Below are 16,877 nucleotides of genomic sequence, written 5' to 3'. Positions count from 1 at the left end.
CAAAATGTTTTAAAATGACAATCTCACAAAGAACGCTGCTCTACTATAACTTGTTCTTAGTTGGTACTTAGGATAATAAATAAGGGTTTATACTGTAAGAAGTACAACTATTTCAATACTACATTAGTAGTATGTTATGAGAGTCGTCTTCGATACAATAACTGCCGGCTGCTCGCTACTCATTTCAGCTCTGTTCTCTTCATAAAAAATGCATATTTCAAAGTAACAAGCTCATCCAGCTTATTTTATACAAGAGAATATATAATCACTTGCCATCCTATATATATTTGATTATACCAGCTTATTGCATTTGTACCAGTTGTCTGTTCGATTCGCTTATACTCTCTGTTAAATCAAAGACAGCTTATACATAGACTCATATTACATTCGCTTGCCGCCACCGGCACATTAAGTTCATCTGCCGTGTTTTTCGGCTTAATTATTGTCAGTGTGTGTGTGTGTGGGTATGTGAATGGATTGCATTTTATGCACATAATTGCACGTGTACTTGCTTGCAAATTAATGGCCATAATTAATTTATAATTGGTTAATAATAGTTCACAATTATGACGACGAAAAGCGTTACAATGAGTAATGAGCAATAAATGCCGGATTATACAAGCAAATGAAATGGCACTCAATATTGTGGCAATAATAATTGTATTATCGAATTTTCTTGAGCAACCAGAAATGCAAAAATCTGATTTCAACTTTGCAACTGCCTTGATGAAATCGAATAGTGCTATTGGTTAGGCTAATTAATAATAGATGAAATGGTATGAATATGAGTTGCTTTGAAAATTGAAGTCTTTGAAATGTGACATCTTATGATTTAAACTTTGCGATGTCGAACCGAAACTGTTAAATCCCCTAGGTACCGAATATGATTACCTCATTGTTTCAGTTGTCTTTTTACCAAAAATATCGATTAATGTATGGGCTATACAATTGAAATTCTGAGAGAATTCTTTCCTTATTATACTTTGTTTGAATGTCAAAAACTAGGGCAAATAATTTTTAAAAAATTTATTGATAATTAAATATAAATGAAAATACATGTAAATTTACTTAAATTTATTAAAACCAAATTTGGTGAAAATACATTGTCAAATGTGAAAGTTTTCCATACAAGAACTTGATTTCGATCGTTCAGTTTGTATGGTAGCTATATGCTATAGTTAACCGATCTGAACAATTTCTTCGGAGATTACATTGTTGCTTTAGAAAATAATCTATACCAAATTTGGTGAATGTATCTTGTCAAATGTGAGTTTTCCATACAAGAACTTGATTTCGATCGTTCAGTTTGTATGGCAGCTATATGCTATAGTTAACCGATCTGAATAATTTCTTCGGAGATTACATTGTTGCTTTAGAAAATAATCTATACCAAATTTGGTGAAAATACATTGTCAAATGTGAAAGTTTTCCATACAAGAACTTGATTCCGATCGTTCAGTTTATATGGCAGCTATATGTTATAGTGGTCCGATATCGGCCGTTCCGACAAATGAGCAGCTTCTTGAAGAGAAATTGACGTTTGCAAAATTTCAAAACGATATCTTAAAAACTGAGGGACTAGTTCGTATATATACAGACAGACAGACAGACGGACAGACAGACAGACGGACATGGCTAAATCGACTCAGCTCAACCTACTGATCATTTATATATATACTTTATAAGGTCTCCGACGCTTCTTTCTGGGTGTTACAAACATCGTGACAAACTTAATATACCCTGTTCAGGGTATAATTAGTTGAATCGGGTCATTATTTTCTTAGTCTCCTTATACCTAATATAAGGATTTTCAAACTTCTGGCATATTTTAGTATAATTTTCACTTTGCTTATAATTCATTCACAATTGCGTTGAACAATGAAGTTGAACCCTTTCGATACATTTTTCAATATTGCCACCACCTGAAAGAATTTTCTTTATTTATTTATTTTCTTTATCAATTTATCTTTGAAAGTTGCAACACTACAAAACGTTCGATTGCAACCAAACTTAACCCTTCCTTAAAAAACGCATGTTTTCTGCTTTGCAATTGGATATAATACCTAAAGAACACTAAGGGTGTTCTTGCCCTCTCTGACACTTCTTTGACATACATATGTTGGATTATTTTTGGCTGGTGAGAAGATCTCACTGGTAAATTGTCTAACTCTCCGATGGAAAGTTGTGGCTTGAATAAGTTTTTATAAATAAAATAGACAACATAGAAAACTACCAGATACACAGCCTTTTAATTTAGACTGAACCATGTCTTAATGATCCATATTAACCATTACTCATATCACGAAGAGATAATAGCTTTCTCTAACTATTGAATTATTGTTATTACCGAATTAATTCAAAATTCATGAGACAATAGGCGCGACCAAAAATTTCTGTTGACTTCAGACAGTCTTTTCTGTAAGTGCAACTAAAACCCTACTTAGAGGTAAGAATATTAGTTGTCTCTTCGAAGTCTGCTGAGTCCTCACATCTAGAAAACAACCTGGATTGGTAGAGTCTGACCAAAGAGGTGGTGTCATACAAGCGCTTATCTTTGTATGGATATGCCTTTGGAATGCTGGCTTTAAAATTAATATATAAGAGCTTAAGCTGCTACAGTCTTCAAACCGAAGTTAGAGCGGTTCTATGTTGTCGGATTTGATTAGAACTTTATCTGACCATTTGCTGTTTTTAGCAACATTCTAAACTTACTTATATCGCATTAAGTATTTATGTATATACACCTGGTCTACGGAAAGGGGGCTTAGGTGTCAAAAAAAGGAGAACAATTGAAGAGATAACGAGAAACTGACGATTATTTTTAACAGCTTTTCCCAGAAAACTAGTTTTCGCACGTTAGCTCCCTTTTCGTAGACCAGGTCACATATATGTTTTTTCAAACAATTAACGATAGTACTCAATCTTTAGTCTACCACTCGACATCCGTCTTTAATTTAAATTATTTTCTGATAAAACTTTGATCTGCTTATCATTTTGCAGTTAATAATATTACAGCAAATTGCAAAGGCGAGTGTTAAGAAAACTAGCGTGAATAATTACGTGTCCAGCTGAAGCTCCTTTCAGTACTTTTGTCACTCGCAACAGAAATCTGCGCTTTCATGTAGAACTCCACAACTCTGCAGTTCTTCAATTTCATATTTTTCCATGAATATTTATAATAGTTAATTCACTGTGGTTGCCACTCTCCACACGGAACCAGCAACTATTTGAATCAGAGCCGGTAAGCACCTGCTGTAGCCACTTTATACGACTGTGTGTACGAGTATGTATGCGGTGAATGTGCGAGTCACCTGAAATGAAATGAGCTTAATCCTCTGCAGTCTGCGACTGCTGGTCGGATTATGTAAAAGCCCGTCATGTGCATATAATATGCCCTGTAGGGAAAGTATAATGTAATATCAAATACGGAAATGGATTTTGAAGACCTGGAACGACGGAGCATACTATAACTATGGCTTTTGCCTAGCCTTCAAAGGAAAGGAAACTTGTATGCCTAGTTCAGTTGCCTGTTATAGTTTACACTAAATCTGAAGATATAAATTGTGATGACAAATTCATAAAACAAATTCTTGTATTATGCTAGTATATATATATATTGTATATTAATCCAATATCTAATATAATTGTTGAGATATAATACAGAGTAGAAAAAAATTGAGCGAGTGCTTGTTCTGACTTCAACTTCAGCCCTACTAATAACCATGACAGCATATATTTGTAAAAACAAAGCTTAGTTTGCACTATGACGAGTTTACTATCATTTTGTTGACATTTCCTGTCTAAAAGGACCTCACGAAGCTCTGGTATCAGCGCTTTCAATGAGTTGTCTTAATTAGTTCTTCAAGCAGCCAGCCAGCGAATCAAACTTGTTACTTGAGACTTTAAGAAGAGAAATATGTTTAGTAACAGGTATATCCCAGTCTTGGGAATTATATCATTTTGAGTGAATCAACTTTTTGTGGGAAGAAAATACAGTTGAAGCAAAAACTTGTCTTGATGGCATGTTTCCGGACACAGCCCTAGGAAATCCAACTATGAAGTATTGGTGTGCTAAGTTAAGACGTGGTGAAATGAATACCGAAAACGGTGAACGTAGTGGACGTCCAAAAGACAGTGTTACTGACGAAAACATCAAGAAAGTTCACAATCTGTGTAAAGTGGGAGCTCACTTTGACCAAAACCAGCGACGAGTTGATGATTCGAAGCTGTCTTTGGAGATGTTCGTGTGTAATAAACACAAACATGACTTCGTTCAATGACCACCATTTCTCTTCGAAGTCATTCGAATGGACTGCACACGATGCACCCGCTCCAAAGCATGGGAAAATGTAACAGTTCACATGGCATAACTTTCATTGACTATGTTGAAAAAGGAAGGACCATCAACAGCGACTATAACATAGCGTTATTAGACCATTTGAAGGCAAAATCACTGAAAAACTGACGCATTTGCGGAAAAGAAAAGTGCTGTTTCACCAAGACAATGCACCGTGTCACAAGTCAGTAAATTCGATGGAAAAAATATATGAATTGGGCCTCGAATTGCTTCCACATCCACGCATACTGCAGATCTGGCCCTCAGCAATTATTTCCTGATCGCCGAAACTGAAGCCAATTTTGAAGCAAAGAACAAATCGTCTTTCAAACATGGTGTCGGAAAGTAGGAGGGTCGCTATAATCAGTGTATCACCCTGGAAGGGAATTACAGGGTTTGTCGCGAAAGTAATAGGACTGATTTTCAGCTGCCGCGACTGTACTTCGGAGCATGCGCGTACCGACTAGATTGGGTATAAGGCATTCCTAGCTAACAAACGAGCGGCTGGTCAGTTGTGTCCGATCACCTGGAGAGTCAAGATAAACAATTTCGCGCGACGTTATTCTGTGAGTGGAACAAGCCGAAAATGCAGCGTTCACAGAGCAGTTAAATTCTGTGTGATACTCGGTAAATCTACGACAGAGAAGTTTGATATGATCAAGGAATCTTACCCAGATGGTGGCATCAGCGCTTTTTGGAGAGCCGAGAAGAGGTCGCTGATGAATGAGCAAGTCCAAAGTGACAACGCTGCTCATTGTATTTTTTGACATCAAAGGCATCGTTCACCATGAGTTCCTCCTGAACAAATTGTCAACGCCAAGTTTTACGTGGAAGTCCTCAAGAGACTCAAACGAAGCGACAATCGGGTTTGTCAACGCCAAGTTTACGTGGAAGTTCTCAAGGCCGGCAAACGCAGCCGCTCTACAGACAAGATGTATCGGGTAAAAAAAGTGACAAAGACTTCGCAGCCGATTCGATGAGTGTTTTCGCTCGTTGGATAACGCCAGTATGCCGTGAAAGCCTTTTGAATGGGCTCTACGTTTGCACAACACTGCAAATGCATTTTCTTGTAGAACGTGCCATATCAGGTGAATACGGGGAGTGGTTATTGGTTAAAATGTGATTTTTGGTCAAATAATCGGTAACAAGCGTCGATCAAATGTTGGTTTTTGAGCAATTTTTGGTCGTCAGTCAATTTGTGCGGAACAAATCGTGCACACACCTTTCATAAGCGCAAATGTTCTGTTAAAATGCGAAAAATCGATATTTGGATAAGTTCAATTCCATTTCCATGAATTTCAATGCACCAGTCGGCATATAGATGGCGCCACCAGAAGGCGTTAGATTCAAAAAGTCCTGTTTACTTTGGATAGCACCTTGTAGATATAGCCCGCACGAACTTTTTTTGGTTTCCTTGCCTGAAAAGGCCGATGAAAAGCAAACATTTTGAGACGACAGAAGGGATGCAAGCAGCATGCCCCTCGGCTCTCAAGGCTATTCCGGAGAATGCCTCGTGACGCCTTCAATGTTTGAAAATCGCGCTGGCAGCGCTGCATCGACGCAGAAGGAGCCTATTTTGTAAGTTTTTAAGGAATTGTAAAGATTGGGTCAATAAATTTTTTTAAAACAACTCAGTTCTATTAATTTCCAGACAAGCCCTGTATGTTGAATAAAAAGTGGAATTTTGCCAAAAAATATGTTGTATTTTGGTAGGACGGAGACCTTTCAATGACTTGCTATTTAATAATTTTCATAAACCTGAAATAATAGTGAAATATCTGTTAAGCTGATGTTGGTATAGACAGTATTGGTTTAAGATGATATCCATACGAACAGAAGATATAAGAAAGACTAAATATTGGAATAAATTTTTCATTTATTTCCAAATTCATACTCGATTTTTGTCCAGCGGGGTCACATTTAGACTTTTCATTGTCACAGAGTGTCACACAGTTATCCACCTGCTGACTTCTGGCAGCACCAACTCCGGCGCTTGCCACGCTGACGAATTTTGCGGTTTAAAATTGCGCTGTGCGGCGATTAAGAGTGGGAGTTTCCAAAAAATACAATAACAAAAAAATTGTTGAAAATATGAAAAATGCATACGAATCTGCCAACTGAGTTGCATACTACATACATATGTATATGGTATATATAGTATATCACCGTGTATGAGTGTGTATGAGTGTGTATATCCATAAAATAATAAGAATAATACTAAAGACACAATTTTCATTTGTGGGTGAGAAATTGAGGCCACTTCAACGCGTACGCAAACGTTGTGTCGGCGTTGCCATACACACATGTATACATGCATACATATGTACAAATATACACATGCGTATTTACATGCATCATGCACTTAATACCAACACAATTGAATTCAATTGAATCCAAACCAATTAATTGGATTGGGCAGCAGCGAAGCGTACTCGTCGCTCGTCGCTACTGCTGCGGCAGCCGAACGCGTTATCCCTTTTTATTGTTTTCCTAGGGCTTGCAGTGCATGCAACGCCCATAGATATAGACTTGTAAGTATGTGTGCGCGTGTGTGTGTGCAAAATCAGCATGTGAAGAATGAAATTCCGGCGAAAAAACGACGAAATCATTCACCAAGTGTGGCGCTGCATGCAGTTCTTGAGCGCCACGAACACGCAGCCAACACACACAGACATACACACAGCCACATGCGATGCATTCGTCAAAATTTGTTAAAATCACAATCCCTGCTCGCTCAATAATGTAAAAATTTAAATTGATTTCATCGCATATAGTGTCTTGTTTATTTACTTGTTTTCCTATTTTTTAATTTATTCATACGGCCCGAGTATTTTTTGGTTGATTGCAAGCATTTTGATTGTTTCCTTTTTTCTGATCTTCAGAGCTCATTTCCACGCGTGATTGGTGTTTTCGGTTTTTTTCTTTAAATTTTTATATTTCAGCATTTTACTCCAATGAAATTAATTGTTTTTGCTTCTTTTTTCGCGAAAACATTTTTATAGTAAGATTTTTTTTACGTTCTCAGTCACCTCATTCAAATTGCAATTGCATTTAATTTAGTGCAGTAATTGATTTTAATGGACGTGCCGCAGCCATAAATATTCTGTGGATGTGCAGAGAAGTATAGTTTGTGCTGTGCGTCGAGATCCCGATCGAGTTGGAGAGAAATTGAAGAGCTTGACATACGAATGAAAATAAGAACTGGTGGAGAAACCACTTTAAAGCTTTGGTGGAAACCTACTGTGCTTTAAGATATATAAGATCTATGACAAGGCCTTTAGAAAGCTTCCTCGTTATAGGGAACTCAACAAGCCAATGAAATGGAGTAGAATCATTTTAAATCGTTCCTTGAAATCTCCAGTGCTTTAAGTTTTATGCGTGACAAACCCGTTTCCTCGTAATAAAGATTTGAAGAAAGTGTTAGTTGGTTTTTAATAATTTTCGACTTTTCTAGCCGCACGAAGTCTACGACTTTTGTGTTTTCGAAATGTATAAAATCTCTATTTGAAATAATCAAAAGCATGTAGCTTTTCGTTCAATGATCTATCAGTTTTTTTATATTGCCAAAAATCGAATTTTGGCAGACCAAAAAATACTTTGTTTTACTCTTTTAGAAGTCCGCCATTTTATTAATTTAAGATTTTTCATTCAACTGGAAATTATTGCACTGACAATATGTTCGACACTTTTTTCTTAGGTTACAAAGACTGGAATCATTGCAGCAGTAAAGGATGTTTGTTAGCGTCGTTTAAGATCATGTGCATTCATTCAAGATAGCAAGAGAAAGCCTTAATCTCTTAGTGAATCTAAAATCTTATTTCACGATAAATCTTCCGTGGGGTTTTGAATTTGGTGAAATTTCTGGTAACTGTAAAGCAGATGAACTAGCCAGACCAGACACCACCCTACAATTAGACTGCCTAAAAGAGATAATTTTTATGTCTCTGCCTACTTGAGATAATGTATTTATTCGAAAAACCTGTTATAGATATAGCTGAGTCTCGGTGGAGTCAATTCCTAACTTGCACAACAAGCAGGAAAAGGTGACATGATTTGAATACGAGCCGTTCATGCCGAGGTAACCGGACATTTTATACTTTGTAGCAAGATGTTGCAAGAGTATAACATCAGGTCACTGTATAATTGGCAGACATGCCAGCGGACTAGGAACATAATTAACGACTATTGTAGAAACTGTCAGGAGGTAGAAGAAGAGGAGACTATAAAACATCAACAAAGCTTTATATAGGAAAATAATAGTAACTATCGGTCGAGGATTTGTTGACGATGTTGCACAAATAAAATTCATAAGAAGTATAAGGATTGTTTCATAGAGGATATAAAAGTGAGTGAACTTTAGTCCCAGTGGTTTTTTAATTCACAAAAATCGCTTTCTTAGTTTATTACTGTAGGTGTGCGCCTTAAGGTAATCGATGTAGTCCTTATAAAGAGCCTGCATTTAGGAAACTGTGTCAGTGGGAGGAGCTTATTCGTTCAATTGATTTTTGATCAACTTGAACGAATATTATGATGGATTATGTTTTTATTTCTGGGTGGAAAATAATTTTTTCCAAGTCTAAAAGGTTTTAGAATCCTCTTAGTTTTGTTTACTATTATTTTTTCCGAGTCTAAGAGGTTTCACAAGCCTCTTAGTTTTGCTTACTATAAGTATAAACCTTATAATTGATTTAAGTTTTCAGTCTTTGAAATCAAACAATTCAAATAACTGATAACCTGTGCTTCCAACTTATTGTGAAGAATGCCTCAAATCAAAGTCTCTGTACATGAAAAAAACTGCGAATTACAATTGTGGTGCCATTTCGTTCCAGCTAGGCCTTTATTGTAATAGTCAAAGGTGTAATTGCTATACATTGTGACAAAAAGCATCCGGAATTGTAGTAAAATTCGTGTGCGAAATTGTTGCGAATTTTGATTCAGTTTTAACAAAACCACAAGCCTACGAGTGGTACAAAGCCTTGAAATACGGCCAAAAGACCGTAGAAGACATCCCTCGTTCTGGACGACCTTCGACCTCTTCAACTGTTAAAAATATTAAAAAAGTGAAGTATGTGGTACTTGAAAATCATCAGGCAAATGTTAGAAGGATGGCAAGAGAGCTCGGCACCGAATGATTTTGGTGAATTTTTTTCATCTATATGAAGCGGGTCCTTGCTCGACTCGTTCCGATAAACCTGAGTTTTCTTCAAAAAGTGTACCGTAAACAGGTCTCTTTGGCCATGCTTGATGACGTGAATTCCGATCTAAAATTCATTGGGAGAATTATGACTGTTGATGAGACATTAGTTTATGAGTTTGACATGCAAACAAGTCAACAATTACCGGAATTGAGGGAAAAAACGAGACGAATTCAAAAATTTCAAAGGTGCTCAAAAATCAAGGTGATGTTCATTGGTTTTTTTTGATGTTCACTCTTTGGTGCATCATTAATTTGTTTCGAAGGGACTGACGTTCAGAATGGAGTTCTATTTAGCCGTATTGTGGAAAAACAATTGATGGATTTTATGAGATGCTAATGCATCATCGTTTCGAGCCACGATTGCGCAGGAGCTGAAGGCTATCCTCAGAAGTGCTTATGAGAAGTGTTTCGAGGACTAGAAAAATCATTGACATAAGTATATTACAACTGGTGGGGATTACTTTGAAGGCGACAAAATACGTAATGATGATTTCGGGGTACTTTTTTGTAACAATGTATAATATAATAATGCCAAAATTATGGCATGACTGATTGATTGGACGTTTTTCTTGCATGCTTCTAAATAAAATCGCTGCCTGATCAATAATTATTCGAACAATTTATTTTTATTTTATTCACCAAAATGTCGGTAATGGAGTTGGAGCAATGAGCCAGCAGTTTTGTATATCTATTACAACAACTTAGTGGCAGAGTCTATTTTATGTCAAATTTTTAAGTTTGCCCATTAAATATTCAACAGCTACCACAACAGATACACTAAAATATATATTTACGTATGTGCGAAAATATATGTATGTCTGTCCACCAGAAAGGACAAAAAAGTATTTTTTCTGAAATTCAACATGAACATTTTATTCAATTTACGCAGCGCAACTATTGTTGTTACTATTACCCGGCAGTGAAATGTTAAAATAGTCGAGAGAAAATTCCTCACTGAAATGGAACTAGCCAGTAAATTTGAGGACTGTGATATAGCTCAAAATCACTTTATTATTTTATTTCAGTTCCGCTGTTTAACATAATTATATTCTGAAGAAACAATTTCAAATTCTCTATAAATTGTTATTCTATATAAATAACTTCAAACTATAATATACTATATTTCTCTGACCCTTTCTATATCATTTTGAACCAGGTCTTCTTCATCAAATAAGAGCCTTAGATTGTCATATTTTTTTAATCAAAAACTGAGTAGCTAAAATTCGTAAAACTCCATTAAGTAAAGATAACATTCTGTCTAACTAGTTATATGTGAGCCTCATACTAGTTAGGAACTAGTTCCCAACTCGTTCACTTTTCAGCAGGGTTGTTATTATTGACATATTTATATGTTGTATTCACAAGTGAATACGTGTATTCTGCAAAATTTTGCTAATTGAAACATACTGTATTGCTTAAAATGATGGTTAAAATTTAATTAACTACTAATTTTTAATAATTTGACATTATTGTACAGTACATAATTAAATCAGAAGTACACGCGTTCGACAGAAAAAATTTCAATAAAATATACCACGTTTTGTTAGGTGACTCTGATTAACAATTAGAGGAAACAGAAAGCTCATTATATGATTACATGATATATGTATGTATGTATACTTATTACATAATGGCATATGTCAACCATGGCATACAGGTATGTGTGTATACACCTGATTTCTCTCCAGTGTGCTTCTTTACATGGAATGCCCTGACAAGACACCCATAACCAAATACCATGATGCCTCTTTGGCAAAACCGGTCCGATTTATCACAGACGTGTCATAAAACTGTCTTGAATGTAGCAATACTCGGCGCCGTTCAAAGAACTTTGCATATTAAGAACTGGTTTTGCTTGGAAACTGGCATTAAACAATGCGTCTAGCGAAGGGGAGGTTTGTGTAATCAATGCAGTATTCGACGTTGCATTATCGTCCAAGAGTCGTCGGCCCATAATTCCGGCCTCTTTATACGAATAGCTTCGCACAAACGGCACAAAATACTAAATAATATTCCTTTTCCAGTTTTCCATTCCAGTTTGGTCGGTTGGAAGAAATTCGAAAAAGTTACATGATTTTGGAACCAATCATGTTTTCACTTTTTTAGGCCCAAATGATTTTTCAAAATGATTCTCTTCTGATTCTTCCGCTATTCCTACGATGGCAGTAAGATCTTCAACTGTTAATTGTCGATTGTTAAGCAATCTAGATCTGGACGTGGTTCGTCGACCCTCTTTGAATAAATTATATCAATTAAAAACACTACCTCGCGACAAACACAGTTTTATACCATATATCCGAAAATAATTTGAATTAAAAACAAGTAAGAAAGTGACTCTTGCAACTTGCTGGAATCAAGGGAAATAACTTACGATGCAAAACGTCAACCAGAGGATCGAAATGTAAGTAACTTTGTATACATACACCATATGTAACTTAAACACTGACCTACGTGTATATTCGGCATAAGATTGGTTAGAAAACTAAAATCATTATACGTAGTCATTAAACAAAATCAGCCGGATGTTTACAACTCCTGGAAATGGTCATATGGGGGCCAGGTGATGTTTTCGCCCACTTTTATTCATTTTAGGCACAAAGATATACTATTATGAGGCAAATACGTTCTGAAATTTTCATTGAGATAACTCAAATGTTGGCCGATAAATCCAGCATAAAGTCACCAGAAAGTTCGAAAATCTTTATATTAAGTATATGGGGGCTTAGGAAAGTATTGATCCGATTCCACCCATTTTGAATACACAGAATTACTATTGCAGGAATAGGATTCTATCTGAATTTCTATTGCATATCTCACACATTGACCGATATTATCGAACAAAGGTCAACTATAGATGCTAGATTCCACATATAATGGTACTTAGGGTCTTGAACTGTCTTGGTTGGATTAGAACAATTCTTTGTCATAAAGTGGCATACACTAAAGGAATTATTAGTGCAAAGTTTAGTTTCATTATATAAATTGCTTCTTGATTTCTGTACTGGAAACTCAACGACTCAAGTGGAATTTAAAACTGTGTTATATGAGAAGTGGGCGTGTTCTTGTAGCGACATCTATGTGTCAGATCAATTGACCTCTTACGCCATAAGTGGAGTGCGAAATAATTCTAGAGAACCCAGTTCGGAGCTGTTGGAGGGATTGGGGTGGGAAAGTAAAAATTATTATTATTCTATTCCACTTTGAGGTTTGTACTTACTTCTTAATATTTATACCCTGAGCAGTTTACATTAAGTTTGTCACGAAGTTTGTAACACCCAGAAGGAAGCGTCGGAGACTCTATAAAGTATATATATATAAATGATCATTATGTTGAGCTGAGTCGATTTAGCCATGTCCGTATGTCTGTCTGTCTGAACGTCTGTCTGTCCGTCCGTCTGTCTGTATATATACGAATTAGTCCCTCAGTTTTTATGATATCATTTTGAAATTTTGCCAAAGTAGTTTTCTCTTAAAGAAGCTGCTCACAACTGAACTGCCGATATCGGACCACTATAACATATAGCTGCAATACAAACTGAACGATCGGAATCAATTTCTTGTATGGAAAGCTTTCACGTTTGTCAATGTATATTCACAATAGGTGGCACAGGTTAATTTTTAAGGCAACAATGTAATATCCGAAGAAATTGTTCAGATCGGTTTACTATAGCAAAAAGCTGCCATATAAGCTTCTGTGCAGCCGAAGTTAACGTTTTTTCTTGTTTTTGTTTGTTTTGTTGTTTTTTTTTTTTTTGCTTTGTGGAAAGAGCTCCACATTTGTATATTTTTCTCGATATGAAAGTTTATTTTTCCAATTTCGACTCGTAAAGCCTTAGTTATGCACATATACTAAGTACGCATGCTTAGTTGTTCCTTCTTAATGAGTTTGACTTTGCTTTACTTTTCATTTTCGTTTGCTAACCTCAACGCATTTCATACGCGCGCTGAGGCCACAAAAACGGCATTACGGCAGACAGAATCACATCAAGCCAATGGAGCGAACGGTGCAAATGGCTAAAAATGCTTGCAGCGCAAAACAAAAGTCAAATTGGCAACTGTTGCCACAGCCATTAAAGGCGGTCGCTCGGTACGATGGCGTTAATTGCTGCAACTAAATGTTAGTTGTGGTCAAGTGGCAGAGCAAAAAATCCTACAAAATCCTTTCGACCCGCTTTCTCGATGGCATTCGCACTGCTTGCACATCTTCCGCTCATTATGAAGGTAATCGAGTTTTATTCGTTTCAATTATTGGCGGCAATTAAAAATTCCACTTTGAGCACAAATATAGTTTTGTTGTTTTTCTTTGAGTAAATAACAAATATAGTTGTGGTTGTTGTTGCATTCTAACTAAAAGATGCAAGTGCGAAGCAGCATGTGCAAGACTGTAGCAAATTTGCTGAGGCTTTTTGTGTAGCGACGCATGAATATGTACGCGGTCGGTCCGATAATGACTTAGCCGCACCATTCGACAGCGCCTCTAACACAAGAGCTGCTTGATAAAAGGTATTCTAGTATAGTTTCATGGGTGAGAGATATCTAAATTTCAGTCGAGTCGGAATTCTAAGATTCCTCTCACCGCATTTGGAAGTGGTCGTGTCTGCAAATATTCGAAGAGAGAAGTGAAGTGATAACCGTCAAAAACTGGTTTAACGATATTGCGTGGCGGATTTTTCGAGATGCCTCGAAAATTCATCTACCATAGATTATGTCCACAAATTAACTGAGTCACTAAGTATTTCAAAAACACCGTGAGGGTCACATTCAGCTTGAGATATCTTTTGTTTTATCATTTCAAACCACATCCTTAATCGGATTTTGTAGCATTTTGTGTAAAACCTGAGGGACTTTCTACGTCATTTCTTGATCGTGGAGGAAACGTCGATGAGTTCATACCAGAAATGCTGGACTTTTTTTCGGCCACAAAAGTGGTGTTCCCAATTATTAGCTCTCCAATATTGCCTTCCCATCCAGAAAATCGTAGGAAAGGAGCGAGGTAGATAAGGGCGTAGGGTTAAGCGTCTATACGGATGGCTCCAAACAAGTTAACCGAGTGCGAGGTAGTGTTTTCTCTGTTAAATTAGAGACCAAATTCACATTCCGTCTAACAGATCACTGTAGTGTCTTCTTAGCGGAGATCATACCAATTAAAGCAAGACTTTTTGTTCTGACAAGGAGTGTGCTCACGACAAGGAATATATTCATGTATACAGATAATCAGGCGGCTTTGAGATCATTAAAGATTCTTAGAGTTTCGTTTAAGTTAGTGAAATAATGCCTTTAATTAGTGGAACTAACATCCTACATCACGGTAAACCTGTAATTTGTCCCTGGACATAATAATATCCCAGGGAACTGTGAAGCAGATGAATTAGCCGGAACAGCCACCACCCTACAATTAGACTTCGGAAAAGAGGGAAATTTTATACCTATGTTCACTTCAAGACGTCTATTCGACAAATATGTTATACATGAATATTGAAATATAGGCCCCATATGCCGACTACTAAAGAATTCCAGCAGGAGTATTAACAGGTCACTGTCTCATAAGTAGACATACCGGTAGACTAGAAACGAGTTATAACGTCTATTGTAGAAGCCGTCAGATAGAAGAAGAGGAGACTATCAAATGTCTTCTATGTGGGTTTCCTGACGAGGTTTCCGAGTTTGCTTAGATAAAACTTCTCATGCTGATGATCTTTATCAGAAACTCGGGGTGGTTTAGGGAGGAACCAATAGAGAATAGAGAATATAATGGGATGTGTCATGAGAGAGCCGTTCTACTTATCTAAATCGCTTACTTGGAGAAAGTCAAAAGTTCAAGAGGTTCGAGCATGTAGAATTGTTCGATATAGGCTAAGAATCACTGCTCGGAACGACTTCTTTTTATTTCGAAACGGTAAAATTTCACTCGTCGGGAAAACGTTTGTGTCGAATGAGGAGGCTGAGACCACTACGGTGGCCTACTTTGAAACCACCCAGAAAACAGTTCTCAGACGGTTAATGAAGTTGAAGTATCGGGGCTCTACGAATAGAGTTAAATAGAGGCTGAAATGGGAAAGAAATTGAATTGTTGCAAAAAGTTGTTTAGACCAACCTCGTACTTCTAGCATAGTTCCACTCACTAACAATGGGAAATACTCCATAATGCAGTTCTCGCAAATACACACAAAATTCACGCACATATACATACGTACGCAGAGAGCTATGTATAGATACATTTGTTAGTCTGCATAAATTTTTTCCCCCCAGTGCTATCTACTTTAGCCTGCTCCCCCTCAACCCCCCAGCTGGCATGTGGGCCAAGTGAATGGCGCATTCAGGGAACTTTTTGAATTGCACCTAATTGGAGTGTGTATTCATTGTGCGTTGTTAAGTTGACTTCCGCTGGAATGCACTTAAAAGTGTTCGGAAATAAAAGCGAAGAGCAACGAAGATCCACTTGAGCGCCAAGTGTTGCTATTGCACTCGTAACTGTTGCAGTGCAGTGATTGTAACTTTTCCAGTTGCATGTCACGGTTCAATTGCCAATAAAAACAGCGTTAATTAATAAACAAGCAAATGTAACCAATTCATTCGGCTGCGATTCGGCACGTAGCGCAAAAGCTTGAAGCTGGCTTAAACATTGATTTTACTTTTCTCTTTTTTTCTTCGAATTTGCCAAGCGCTTTAAATGCTAAGTGTGGCAAATAGATGAATAAAGGTTTGATTTGGAGAACTGGTGATGAGCAATGTTTGGTGGAAAAACACAACTCTCGAATTTCCAACTTCGCGCCCTCTGAAATGTGCCAATTTGGTGAAAAGTTTGATGATGCCAACAAGGTTAATATTAACGATGCCACTCATTGAGGTTAAAGTAAAATAGTTCGATTTTTAAAAAGTTTTAGCTAAACTAAGATCACTAAGAGGAAAATCAATGACAGGCTAAACACGTTTAAGAAAATGTATTTTGTGAGTAGTGATTGTAGCCCACTCCAACCATGGCTCTTAACGCCATCTTGCACATATTAAAATCCTTAAAAATCGTCGGAAAGTAGATGGCTGCGAAAATGGCTATCAGACTCAGAGAATCTGGGTTCCTAAAAGAACACCTGTTTGAACACTGAGAGACCATCCACTCAGATAACAGAGCGGCAAGGCTTTGAACTGATTAACAGTTCGAAAGCTGATGAGCTGTCAAGAAAAGGCACCCTTAGCCCAAGATCCACCGCAAGAGAACTAGTGATCTCTTTACCCTCACTATGGCTAGCCTCTCCATAGTTGAGGGGCTTTTAACAGTACATTGCTCTATTGGCGTGACACACTAAGGCAAAGTATCCTATCAGACGTCATCTATAGAAGTTGATG

At 37.0% G+C, this 16,877-nt stretch overlaps 1 pseudogene; it reads left to right on the top strand.

The window, feature by feature from the left end:
• The first annotated feature begins 4,055 nt into the window (after window positions 1-4,055).
• LOC126752953 (uncharacterized) lies at window positions 4,056-15,012 on the top strand (annotated as a pseudogene).
• Window positions 15,013-16,877: the final 1,865 nt, after the last annotated feature.

The sequence above is a fragment of the Bactrocera neohumeralis genome, chromosome 3 (genome assembly GCF_024586455.1).
Source record: "Bactrocera neohumeralis isolate Rockhampton chromosome 3, APGP_CSIRO_Bneo_wtdbg2-racon-allhic-juicebox.fasta_v2, whole genome shotgun sequence".
In the NCBI taxonomy this organism is placed as follows: domain Eukaryota; kingdom Metazoa; phylum Arthropoda; class Insecta; order Diptera; family Tephritidae; genus Bactrocera; species Bactrocera neohumeralis.
Note: the sequence above shows the minus strand (reverse complement) of the source record. Positions and strands in the feature narration are given on the sequence as shown.